The 12,868-nt window shown below is 42.3% G+C and overlaps 1 long non-coding RNA gene across 1 annotated transcript in view; it reads left to right on the forward strand.

Moving 5' to 3' along the window:
• Window positions 1–7,408, forward strand: part of LOC149328459 (uncharacterized) — an 8,109-nt gene extending 701 nt beyond the window's left edge. Inside the window, exons 2-3 of the long non-coding RNA XR_016285657.1 lie at window positions 484–557; window positions 7,278–7,408. This is a non-coding gene — a long non-coding RNA (uncharacterized LOC149328459). The remainder of the gene's footprint in view (window positions 1–483; window positions 558–7,277) is intronic.
• The last annotated feature ends 5,460 nt before the right edge of the window (window positions 7,409–12,868 follow it).

Raw genomic sequence — 12,868 nt, forward strand, 5'->3', positions numbered from 1 at the left:
TTCCGCATCTGAATTCAAGCCCCACTATAAAGAAAGCACTGTCTCAGGTTGCAGTTACCATCGAAAGTTAATTTCCGGCCATCAGGATCTAATTTTTAAATCAGTATGTGAACATATTTTTTTTTATGATGCCGATAGCGTATCTGGCTACCCAGAGTATAGGATCTTGCATTTCGATCACTCTGCTGTTTGAAAATTGGTATCTGAGGAAAAGAAGTGACGCAATAATTGTCTCAGTTATTACGATGTTTATCTACGCTATCGAGCGCAGATTTTTTTTGCTCATAGCAAGATTCCTTTACTAGTGCTAGGGGAACTGATGCATTTTAAACAGGGTAGTTTTCCTTTGTATTGAGGCGTATACTAGGGCTAGTATATTTTTCCTGATCTTTTTACATTCACGTGATATTCACTGTTGGACCGAGTTCGCATGCTTGTTTTTGTACTCCTGTCATAGTGATAATGGGAAATTGGTATCCGCAGGTGGCACATCTGTCTTCCAGTCCGAGTCAGTGGCATGGATTTTGTGGCCACCAGATGAAGTCAAAAGCTGTGTTGTAAGTTGTTACTGCATTGTGCTTTGTTTTTGTGGTTGCCATGAAATGTTCTCTTACTTTCATTGCTCTTTTCCTTAATGCTACTGCTTGGAGCAGTTTGGATAGCTCTGGCCTGATATGTTTACATGTTTATGTGAGTAATATTAGTTGGCTGTCAGAATGGGCCGTTTGCAGGCCATTTGATGTTTTACATTCAATATTGCTCGTCTTTTAACCGTTGCATTCTATGCATGAAGTGCGAAATGTCTGCATGTTTTTGGCTGCATTATGTGATACTATCTGACTACGAATATTAACATTATGATGGATGTGTGTTAACTTAAATATGTGTTTTTATGCCACTCATCGCAGGTCACAGATGTAAAAGAAAAAGTGCACGCATGAGAACTGGTTTCATTACTGCTGCCTTGTTTTTGCTAAGCATGGAGAGCTGAGGTAATTGGTTCTGGGTAGAATTATGGGACATCATTCCAGTGTACAAAAACACATGAACGAAGAGAGTAGACTCCTTGGACCCCAGACTTGAACTGAAGTTGATTCCACAACATGAGCTTTTTACATGCAAAGTGGTACTAGTGACCCCTGTGGCTGAAAAGTGTTTCCTCGACCAGGTAACAATTATTCAAGGTTGCAAAAACAAAAACGTAGGCGTAAGGTTAGCTTGTCACTCAAGTTGAATGCATTGGCGTGACTAAACATTGCCTACCTGGCTGACCCAACACACATTTGCGTTGAGATAATATATTTCTTTTTCTGCCTGCCTGCTCCAGTCGCCTTACTTCGGCATTGACGCTGTCACGACTCTGTGACAGCATCAATGCGCAAGTAAGGAGACTGGAGCAGGCAGTTTTCACAGGAGAAATTGTAGCTTTAGTGGTAGAAAGCCAGATTCGAGAGATGAAGTGTGCGGGGCAGCGCAAGCCGGAAGACAACGCACATCCTCAACAGTGACCTGTCATTATGCCCTATTGCCATCAGGTGTCACACCGCCTCAAGAAGGCCAGTGACAAACACGATGTGCATGTCGTATTTTCAGCTTGGGAAAGCTGGGATGCATGTGCCACCTGATAAATGACGTTACGAAAAAGCCTGCCTACAAAACTAAGCACACCAAACCCCTCGTTAAACATGAGGTTGACATGGTGTACAGCATCCTCCTTGCCTGTGGCAAACATTACATTAGACAGACGAGGCTTGCATCAATGAACGCTTGCTTGAACATCGCAGGACAGCTGATTCATTAAGTGGCAGAGGTCATTTAGCTGAGCACATTCGCCTTTGCTCTCACAAGCGAGCATGCAAGGCGTTTTTGAAAGAAACACATGCCTTGTGCAAGTTTAGCACTTGAAAAGGCTGGGAAATTTTTTAAGCCTTTTGTATCTCTGCTGAAAAAGAGAATTACGTCAGCAGCCCTTCTGCAGCGCTCCAGAAAAAGAAATAGATTATCTGGAGGCAAATATGTTTGTTAGGTCAGCCAGGTAGGTGATGCATAGGCGTGCCGATGTGTTGAATGTGAGTGGCAAGATACCTTTGCCCCTATGTTTTTGTGTTTTGGTTTTTGCCGTCCTGAATAATTGTTATCTGGTGGCGCAAATACTTTTCAGCCCCAGGGATCACTAGTACCCCTTTGCACATAAAAAGCCTGTGTTGTGGAATAAACCTCAGTTGAAATATGGTGTCCATGGAGTCTACTCTCTTCATCCGTGTGATTTTGTGTGCCGGAATAATGTCTCATAATTCTCCCTTGTTTTCAGTGAATAAGGAGGGCTTCTGGTGTCTCTTTTTTTGTATGTGATGGTTAAAACAAAGTGGCTACCCATAAACTGTCATTTTGGGCTTAATTGAAGGATCCTTGGGAATTTGACAGCATATTCCATGGGCACTTTCTTGAGAAAAATCAGTTATTTGTTACCCATTTCACTGCATTAACCATTGCTTCTCATCATGTCTCGAAAGTCATTGATAAGCACAAGCTTTCGAGTACCTGACGGCTGTGTGAGAAGCCTTCTGACATACTTTAGACTACTGAGGATTTCTGAAGACAGATTTTACCAATAATTGTTAGCCAATCCAAACCTCTTGGTTATATCCCTGACAACCTGAAGTTCACCTGTCAATAATTAGGGCTGGAAACCGTTCTGATCCCCAAACTGTTCTCCTATTTTATTGATGTGCATTTTGCATGAACTGTTAGAGCACGAAATGAGTCCGCATATTACTTGCCACCATAATTCAAACTAATATTTCTAAACCAGTCATCACGGCTCCCATTCTCTTTACTCATGTGCAATCCAACTTTTTGAATTCACTACAGATTTTCACCCAAATTTAGATTCTTTATTTTAGGCAAGTGTCATCGACTTGAATTTCTCCAAAGCTTTTCATGTTTGTCATTATAACCTTTTAGCTACACTCATGCTTGAGCGTTCATTCTTTGATATTAGTGTAGATTCAATGCTTCCTGTTCTACGGCTGGCCTTAAAAAACTATTGTACTTCTTGTCTTATGAAGCCCAGCATATCAATATGCAAAATCATAAGGCGTCCCTCATCCTGAGTCACTTTGGGATGTTAAACCCCCATAAACCAAACCAAGCACATTACTAAAGTACATTAATATTAGCATTCAATAACAGTCTTTGTCTTTATGTCCAAACCTTGTCTTTATGACTGCATTATTCAGAAGGATGCCCCAACTATCTCAGCTACTCTGACTGTATTGACTTTTGCAAGACGGATGAATGGGCTTGTTTGTAATTCATCATGTCAAAACAGCGCAAAGAAAAGAAAGATGAGGAAGGAATGCGACGGTACGAGTGCTGACTTTCAAGAAGGTTTATTGGAAAGCCCATCAAAATATATACATTGTGGCCTAAAAAAAGAATGAAGAAAGGGCGCCTTGTCACATTCACTTTGGATGTGTCAAAAACAAAACGAAAGTTGAATATGAAGCATTTAAGAGCATGAACTCTTTCTTAGGGAGCGATAAAGAAGGTGTGTTAACACATTGATTGCGTTTTTTCTACAATTTCAGTGGCCTCGATCATCTCATGCACAAACTTTTCTGTGTCTGTCTGTCAAGCACAATGCAGCACGTGAATTACGCCTCACAGCAATCAGGATGTGGCAAACGATCGCAGTCGCGACAGTGAAACATCAGATTCCCCCTGCTAGCTTTGTTCGCATCGTAACGGTAGTCTTTTGACCTCTCATTGGCACCTCTGCTAGTTTCTTGCTGAAGTTCATACATTAGCCAGATGGTTCAACTTTAGATTATTACATAGTTTCTTGGCTCTGGACATTGCTATTAACTAATCAGCTGCTGTGTGACACTTGAACTCAGAATTAACTGCCTCCGTTGCCTTGGACAGAAAGACACCTTTAGACATGACCACAAAACCACCTTCTTTGTCAGCAGTTGAATGCGATAAGGCCCACCGTCTTAAACCCGTTACAGTTCAGCCTGCGGGCAAGTTCCTGGCATGGTTCAAACCACGACACCCCATCAACCAACGCCCCCTGAAACACACCTGTCACGCTCAGGTCCAGGCACAGGAAGGCAAGACGTCGAAGTATGGCAAACAGCTCCAGAATAGTCCTCTTCGAAGGAACAATGGCAAATTTTAGCCCTATATGCTTCAAGCAGCAGACGAGGCAGCAACTTAGCGTCGACATTGTGGACCTTGTTTTCAGACACTCGTGCCTTGGCTTCTCTGCTCCGGGCTAGTGAGCGCAAAGTGGCTGCAAAGTGGCATTCCAGATGGCTTTCCCGTGGTCAACGGTGCGTGACACCATCAACCAGCCACTCCCTGGCTTGTTTTCAGGCACAAGAGTTTGACAACAAGGTCCATACCTTCAGCTTTGAGTCGCTGCCTCGTCTGGTCCTTGAAGTGCTTATGGACCAACATTTTCCATTCCTCCGAAGAGAACTATTGTGGAGATGCTTGCCATGGTTTGACGAGTTGCCTTTTCCACGCCCAGACCTGAGTGTGACAGGTGTGTTTCGGGGTGTTTTGATGCAGTGTCACGGTTTGAACCCTCTTTAGGAACTTGCCCACAGGCCGAACTGTGTCGTATATAAGAGGGTGGGCCCTCTTGCTTTCAACTGCTGATAAACGGTGGTTTTGTGGTCGTATCGAAAGGCGCCTTTCAGTCCAAGGCCACAGATGCAGTGTATTCTGAATTTGAGTGCCACTTACTATCTGATTTGTTAAAAGCAAAGTCCAGTGCCAAGAAACATTAACAATCTAGAGTTTAACCATCAGGCTAATGCCATCAACTTCAGTAAGAAAAATTGTCCAGCTATCTTCTTTACCGCTAAGACCCATAAAGGTGACTGCTCCTTGAGGGTTGTAGTTTAAGAGAATGGAACCTGTCAGAAACAAATCGCCTTCTCTTTGCGACATAAAATTAAGCTGCTGAGCATTGATGCCTCCTCTCGTGTAAGATCTGCAGAGAAAGTAACGCAGTTTCTACACAATAACTCTCGCACCAGTTTCATGGGGTGCTATGTTGACATCAAGGATTTATATTACGCCATCCCTCAATCAGGATCAATAATGTGTTGAAGAATTCATTAACCTAAATGGAGCAGTGGCATTCCAAACGTCTCGGGCGTTTTGGTGAATAATTTTGTCGCACTTTTAAGCTCATACCTTCAGTCCACCTTTATTACATTTCAGAATAGCTTGTTTTTGCAAAAAAAACTGTATTAGCGCCGCTGTTACGTGGCTTATTGCAGGATCTCCAATCCTGACGAAGCATTGTCTAAGGTGAGAGAGGAGTTCAGTCAAAGCCTCAGTCCACTTTGAATCACCACTGAAATTATAGAGGATATGTCATTACATTTATTGGATCTCAATCTTGGGTGGCTACACTTGTTGGGCTTACGAGCCAAGGGAAAACAAGCTACTTTTACCATTTTCTTCGGTTCTGTCTAAGCTGGTCAACAGGTGTCACTAACCTTTGCTTCAAAAATTCCTTAATGAAATCCTGTTTGATTGCCATGACATCCAGTTTTGCCCAGCTCATATGCCGTTTGTCCTTTACTGGATATTCAGAACCTTTGTCAGTGTCTTTAGCCGATTGCTTTAAGCAGAAGTTGAAACATTCCTTTTGTGCCCCCGTCGAGACTGTAACTCCCAAAAAGAAGTTTGTACGTAGCTGTTCCCTACATCCACAATTGGTCGCACCGGTTAAATAGGCAGTCGAGTTGGCGCTGATATTGTTTTTCTAAACCTATGAAGTTTCAGGACCTGTAGTCAACTGAGATTATCCATCAGAGTCTCTTCGCGCACTGCACAGAAGACATAGTGTGTTCGAACGCCTTGAAATGCGGCTATGTTTACTTTGGGAATACAGGCAAGTGTGTCACTGAGAGGTTTAAAAGACCACCACGACGATGTGAACAAAGCTTGCGGGAGAACTTTGATGATTCACTGTCGCAATTGCAATTGTTTGCCAGATCCTAAACGCTGTGAACCGGAATTCATGTTCTGCATTTTTCCTGACAGACACAGAAAAGTTGGTGCGTGAGATAATCGAGGCCGCTGAAATTAAAAAAAAAACCGCAATCACTGTGTTAGCACACCTTCTTTATCACTTTCTAAGGAAGAGTTCATGCTCTTAAATGCTTCTTTGTCAGTTTTTGTTTTGTTTTCAACTCATGCAATGTGGTTGACACAAGGTGCCCTTTGTTCGTTGTTTTTTTAGGCCACAGTGTATATATTTTGACGTGGTTTCCAATACACATTGGCGATAGTCAGCACTCATGCCATCGTATTTATTCCTTCGTTGTCCTTGTCTTGTCTGCATTGTTTTGTCACAACGTATTGACCTTCTTTCCCACCTCTAGGGTTAATGGTATGGAGAAACCTTAACCAGATGCAGCCCCACATACTTGGAGCATGTCACGATACATGCTGCTGGCACCACAAGGGCACTCGGGTTTATCAGGAGATGTCATGATCTGTGTGCTCTTGCCGTGCAGCGCAGTTTATGCATAAAAATTTTATTGATTCCAAACTGAAGTATTCCCTAGCTCTTTCAATTTTACACCAATCTGTTTGAAGCTACGGCACCAACTCCCTTTAATCCAACAGCGACACTTGGTACAGCATATGTGTAATCAGTCATCTCATTTGACCACCAGACATCACCTTTTTCCCCTGTTTGCATGTGGTCCCTCAAAATTCAGGAAATAAGTGATATCGCTTGGAGCATTGACACTGGTTTGTTTTACCTTTTGTTTGCTGCTGTTTTTATTTTTTGCAACTGATGTATCAATGGATTGTATGCCTCTTTTCTTAGTGTATCGTCTGCGACATCTCAGCTGCGCTACTGCAGTCACCCTTCTGATGTTACCTTTATATTGTCCCTCTTATTAATACCCCACTAAAAGCCTTCAGAGGACAAAAAACGATGGCTTTTTTATTTTGCTCATTATGACACACATCAGGCTTATGTTTAGGGATATAGGAGAGGCCTTTGTCTTGCAGTGGTGCTAGTTATGCTGCTGATGATGGTACTTAATGACGAGCACATGATATATTGAATAAGAACCTCAAATTATTTTTCTTTTTGAGTGCGAACAGCTTCAGTGGTTCTTGATTTAGGTTCACTTTATTCCTCTGGCCACAATACGGAGTTTACTTTTTAGCACTCTAATACTGGCAATAAAAACTTGTGGATCCTAATTCTTTCATTTCAATCTTTTCTGCAGAGTGCATCGCCCAGTTTTCCCAAGCCCTCATGCACCGGTGGTACATCAACAAGGCTGTTTCATGGGGCCCAGCTGCATTGACAAGTGGCTAAAGAAGAGCAAGAGGAACATGAACACAAAATAAAACTGGCTGTAGGAGCTTCATCTATTTTGAAATTTTCTGTCTCATTGGGACAGACCTAACATTGCGGAATGGCCCCTGCCCCAACATCTCCCAATCATTCCAACATACACAATCATTCCAACGTGCCCAGTCATTCCAACGTGCCCAGTCATTCCAACGTATTTCCAATTACCATAATCCACCAAGGTTTCCAGTGTTGTATTCCAATATTTCCATCCTTGTCTTTTTTTCCAATAGGGTGACTGCTTTCTTTGACACCCTCTGTGTGGCAGACCACGAGTACGCACTCTACAGGGTCAAACAATGACCAAAGAGTACTCCAGGGATGTCCTCCGTTGCCTACGTGATGCTGTGTGGCGCAAGAACCCAGAGCTGAGATCAACAGGAAATTGGCGCACCCATCGCGCCAATGCTCCTGCACATTCCTCGCACTCGAATCAGATTTTTTGGTGAAAAACCAGACTCCTGTAGTTCAACAGACTCCTTACTGTCCTGATATGGCCCCTGCGATTTCTGGCTGGTTCCCAAAAATCAAAAGGCCATTGAAAGGAGCGCGATTTCAGACAAGGAAGAACATTATGGCTGCAACGACAGCTGAGCTAAACTCCATTCCGAAAGGGCCTTTTCAGAATACTTCCCATAATGGCAGCACCGCTGGGAGAAGTGTGTGGAGTCCCAAGTAGACTACTTTAAAGATGACTAGGTTTGCAACGCTCCAGTTGTGCAAGTTTTTTTTCAACGGCCAAAGGTCAGATACTTTTCTAACAGACCTCGTATATATATATATATATATATATATATATATATATATATATATATATATATATATATATATATATATATATACAGCCGCGCCGCTTATAGCGAAATAGCGGTTATAACGAAGGGATTTCAATTTCCCATTCCCATTTTTGCATTTTCAATACATTTTGGGTCCGGTTTTAACGAAGTAAATAAGAGCGCGTCAGCGGATATAACGAAGAGATTTAATACCAACAGAAAAATAATCTGCCAATGAACACATTTTTGCGTCCTTGAGTCGATTTTTTCCGCGAAAATAAGAGCAAAATTCGGCTGACGGCGTCCTTTCGTGGCGTCCTCTGCTCTCCTGCGGAGCGAAAGGTTGCTTCACTGCATCGCATGGCACGCCGCTCTCGTGTTGCGCCGTCCTTGAACGGCGTCACGTCGTAGAGCGGTAGAGCACGCCGCGCAGGGGAAAAATGTAAAAAAGAACAGAGACGATTTTTTTTTTCGATGACGTCCCAGAGAGCGGCCGTCTTGGCCAATCGCGGTTCTCTGTTTCTCCGAGGCAGTCGGCGCCACGGCTGTACTGCAGTCTGCAGGAGGTGTGGCTGCGCGCGCTTTGTTTTATGTCGGTGCCGCGGTGCGCAAGGCAGGGAGAAAGCGCGGCAGCATTGTGCATGTTGGAAGCGTGGCTCATTTTCATCGTTGTCGCGGATCGTAGTTGGATGGTATAGAAGCCGCAATCCTGAAGGCCGCACTCGCGAAACGTGTTCAGGGGACGCTGGACGACTTCTTTCAGCGGCAATAAATCGGTATGCCGATGTTTGCATTTTTTTTAGTACTCCGCATATTACGAAATAGCGGATATAGCGAAGTGATTTCCGATTCCCGCCGACTTCGTTATAACCGGGCTAGACTGTGTATATATATATATATATATATATATATATATATATATATATATATATATATATATATATATATATATATATATATATATATATATATATATATATATATATATATATATGTGGACAAATTTACATTTTAAGTGTTGTGTAACAGTTTGTGCAGCCCTATCGTAGAGCTCTTAGGTCTAGTGGAGAGAGTCACGATGCCTGATATAACTACAAGGCTACTTGGGGAGTCAGTGTGCATAACGTATTTTCCGGTGTATCAGACGTACCCTTGTTTGAGACCCACCCGCCATATATGCAGGTGGTCATAGAAAAAAGTTTATATATAAGACGTACCGCAATTTACCCAGTTACGCTAGTAAGGCTTAATTAATAACGCGTGCGCGAGTTTCGCGAAATGCACCGTACCTATGAGAAGTTCTTAAGCAATGCTAAGTGATTGAAAACGGCAACACTCGCGCCATACTCGCCCACGTTTTAGCAAAAAAGAAAGAAAAACGAAAGAACTCTCATTATGTCCATAACAACAACTTATTTTTACTGAAAACTTTCAAAATCTTCTTCGGATGCGCTATGAAAAAGTTCGCCCATTTCTGGAGACAACGCGGTTGAAACATTTTCTTCGCACTACGCGCGTACTGCGGACAAAGAGGAAAGTTGCAAAGGATGACTAAAAAAGAAAGCCGGCTTGGTTGTCTTCACATTGGCGAGAAGCGCGATTGTCGCCACCTTTTGGCATTTTACATTACTTTTGCTTGGGGCCTCTGAAACGGCCATATGTTTGTGATCCCGGATATCATCATCCCCACCGTTTCATGATAAAGTTCACCTAAAAATGTAGCGCACGGTGGTCCCGGCATTGAAGTATTAACCGTGTTAAAACCGCGTTATTGGTAGTGAAATTTTTTCGGTGAAAAAGCTTCAACATAAACCTGAGTAATGTCTGAACTAGCAAAAAAAAAAGGAAAATTCGTGTATAAGACCCGTCCTTGTAGAGGACGCACATCCGAGATTTTTGAAAAAAAGCCGCGTCTTATACACCGGGAAATACGGTACTTGTTTTGAACGAATTGATGCGCTTTTCTTTTTATCTTTCGTGCTTTGGCAATGGTAGTCACTGTTAGAGAAACCCAGACAGAGACAGCGTATTCTATTATCTGTCTTATGTTTTTATGCAAGGAGCTTAGTTGATGCTGGTGCAAGCCGGATGCATCTTCCCAAGGAAAAGTCCCCTGAATAATAAAAGGGAATGATGAAGACTGTTTTTTCCGCGTTACGGGCATGCATAGAGATTTTTTCGAATAAACTGCTATTTGCCATCTATCGCACCATTCCACTTCAGTATCAAGTTACTTGCTAAGCGCACAGTGGTCGTCGTGGTTTTTATTTCTTAGCCCATGACGTTGCCGTGTGCAAATTATACTGCTGGGCGAGTTGTTTTGGAGACATTTTTAAGACATGCAGCGCTGGAGACGAACTACGACAGAGAATAGACACCACTGCTATGAACTAGCAAGTTTATTTCAGAAGCGCCGAGCGGCATCGTTCATATACTGAGTGAAAGTTGACAAGCAAAAACTGGCAATAGATGAGCATGAGTAGAACTACCCAAAGGTTTGAACGACGCAGGAACCGGTGGAGACGCTGCCATTTGTATCTTATCGGCACAATCACGAGAACTGATTCGCCCGAAAAAACAGAATGCGAAAATTAAAAAAAAAAAACAAAAGGAAGTGAATAGAAAGGGAAGAGATGGAAAAGCTCGATAGTTCAAAATTCCGATAACATAGATAAAATGACGAGGTGGGAAGCCCACGATCAACGAAGCGAAAAACAGTGACAAAAATGAAGTGAGTACAAGCTGAAAACAAAACCTTAGAAAACGTCAGGGCGAGATGTAACCTATTCGAAGTATTGCAGTAAAGCCAATATACACGGCAAAGAAAAATAATTCAGTAATTTTGGGTTCAGGGCTTGACTGGTCTTCTCTGCGACAAAATAAAAGTACATGGCACACTTGGCAACAACATCACCTCGGCGGATTTAAGGGTTAGAAACACGAATCTGGCCATTATACCTTGTATTCACAAGGTTTCCCATAATCTTAAAAAATTAGGCCAAACAGCAAGAGTAGACATAATTTTTCCGGTCCCTCATCTCCTTTTTAACTTTGCAACCAGGCGACTGGGTCTCGTGAAGTACTTCAAGAATGCACAACTAGCATCAGGATACTTTTGTGACATGCTTCGTGGACACTGTATATTCCATTCGCTTATTATGCATAAAGAAATATACAGGCCAGATTGGCCGTTGAATTTATAAAATGTCTGCAATATTCTGGAAACTTGGCCATTCATTGTCGAGACTGCAGTCCTTGTGGTCGCTCGCTCCGAACTTCGATGAAACAAATTCTGGAAAAGCTCTAAAATTAACTGACCTATAAATAAATTGAAGCGGGCACCCTAAGCAAGCTAGAAGATCAATGCGCATACATACACCCTATCCGTGGCGCATTTTGAAAAAAAAAAAAAAGATCTCGTTTCTCTCGGACTCGATATGACTTTCGAGTGCCTAAGGTTTTCCTTGTGCTCGTTTTTTGCCGCCATTTTTTATGGAATTAATAGTTTTAATTTGGTTTTCATCTCACTCGTGTTTCCATTCAGTCTTTTGCGCAGTATTTTGTAGGCATCATGTCTTAATTTCAAGCTGGGTTGTTTGTTCGTTCTTGCTGGCGCCAGTTTTCGCAGTTTTTTTATATCTCCGTGCGTCTCAAGTTTTGTAGCCTTTAATCTTACTGCTATTTCTTTTTGCCGTGATTGTTTGCTTTTGATCACTTCTTCGATTATGTGGAAACTTGCCTTCTCTCCCTCGACGCTACTGTGTTTTACTTGCAATTATTGTTTTTATCTTTGTCACACTTTCTTTGGCTGGGTTGACTATTGGATTCTTATAACTTTGTTGTTCTACGTTTTTGGAATTTCGCTCTGTAAGGCGTTTTCATCTACCCTACCCTCACGTTCCTCTCGTTTTTTTCTTTTCTTATTTCTTGTTTTCCGTTTTTTTAGGGTGTGTCACTTCTCGTGTTTGTGACGATAAAAATAAAAAGCGTGGCGACTATTGCTGTTCTTTCATCGTTCAAAACATTGGATATCACTGCGCATCCTTGAGCACAGTTGTGCCTATTCTCTGGCGTTCTTTTTTTCCCAATGTTGCACGTCTTAAGAATGTCTCTAAAAAGCTTGGTTGGTTGGTTTATGGGGTTTAACGTCCCAAAGCGACTAAGGCTATGAGAGCCGTAGTGGAGGGCTCCGGAAATTACGACCACCTGGGTTTCTTTAACGTGCACTGACATCGCACAGAACACGGGCCTCTAGAATTTCTCCTCCAAAGAAATTCAACCGCCGCCTGCCGGGATCGTACCCGCGTCTTTCGGGTCAGCAGCCGAGCACCATAACCACTGAGCCACCGCGGTGGCCGAAAAAGCTTGATATTGCAGTTAATTTGCGTGGTTATACGTTCAATGAAAATTAAAAAACAATAACAGCAAAGTACAGAGCGTTGCACAACTCCTGACCTAAAATAAATTATTTTAGAAGTCATGTTTTCAAAGTTCACTAATTCAGAAAGGTTGGATAGTAAGTTTTTACCACAATTCAAAAATACTCCATCTTGGATCATGCTTGGCACCTGTGGGATTTGTTTCATATGACATAGGCAAAAAAAAACGCTTTACAAATATACTGTAATATGATATCAGATCGTCTGCAGTGATCGATGCTGAGCGCAAAGTCTTGAACGACTTCTGT

Source organism: Amblyomma mixtum, chromosome 9 (assembly GCF_055824585.1).
Source record: "Amblyomma mixtum isolate Tamu chromosome 9, ASM5582458v1, whole genome shotgun sequence".
NCBI classification, from domain to species: Eukaryota; Metazoa; Arthropoda; class Arachnida; order Ixodida; family Ixodidae; genus Amblyomma; species Amblyomma mixtum.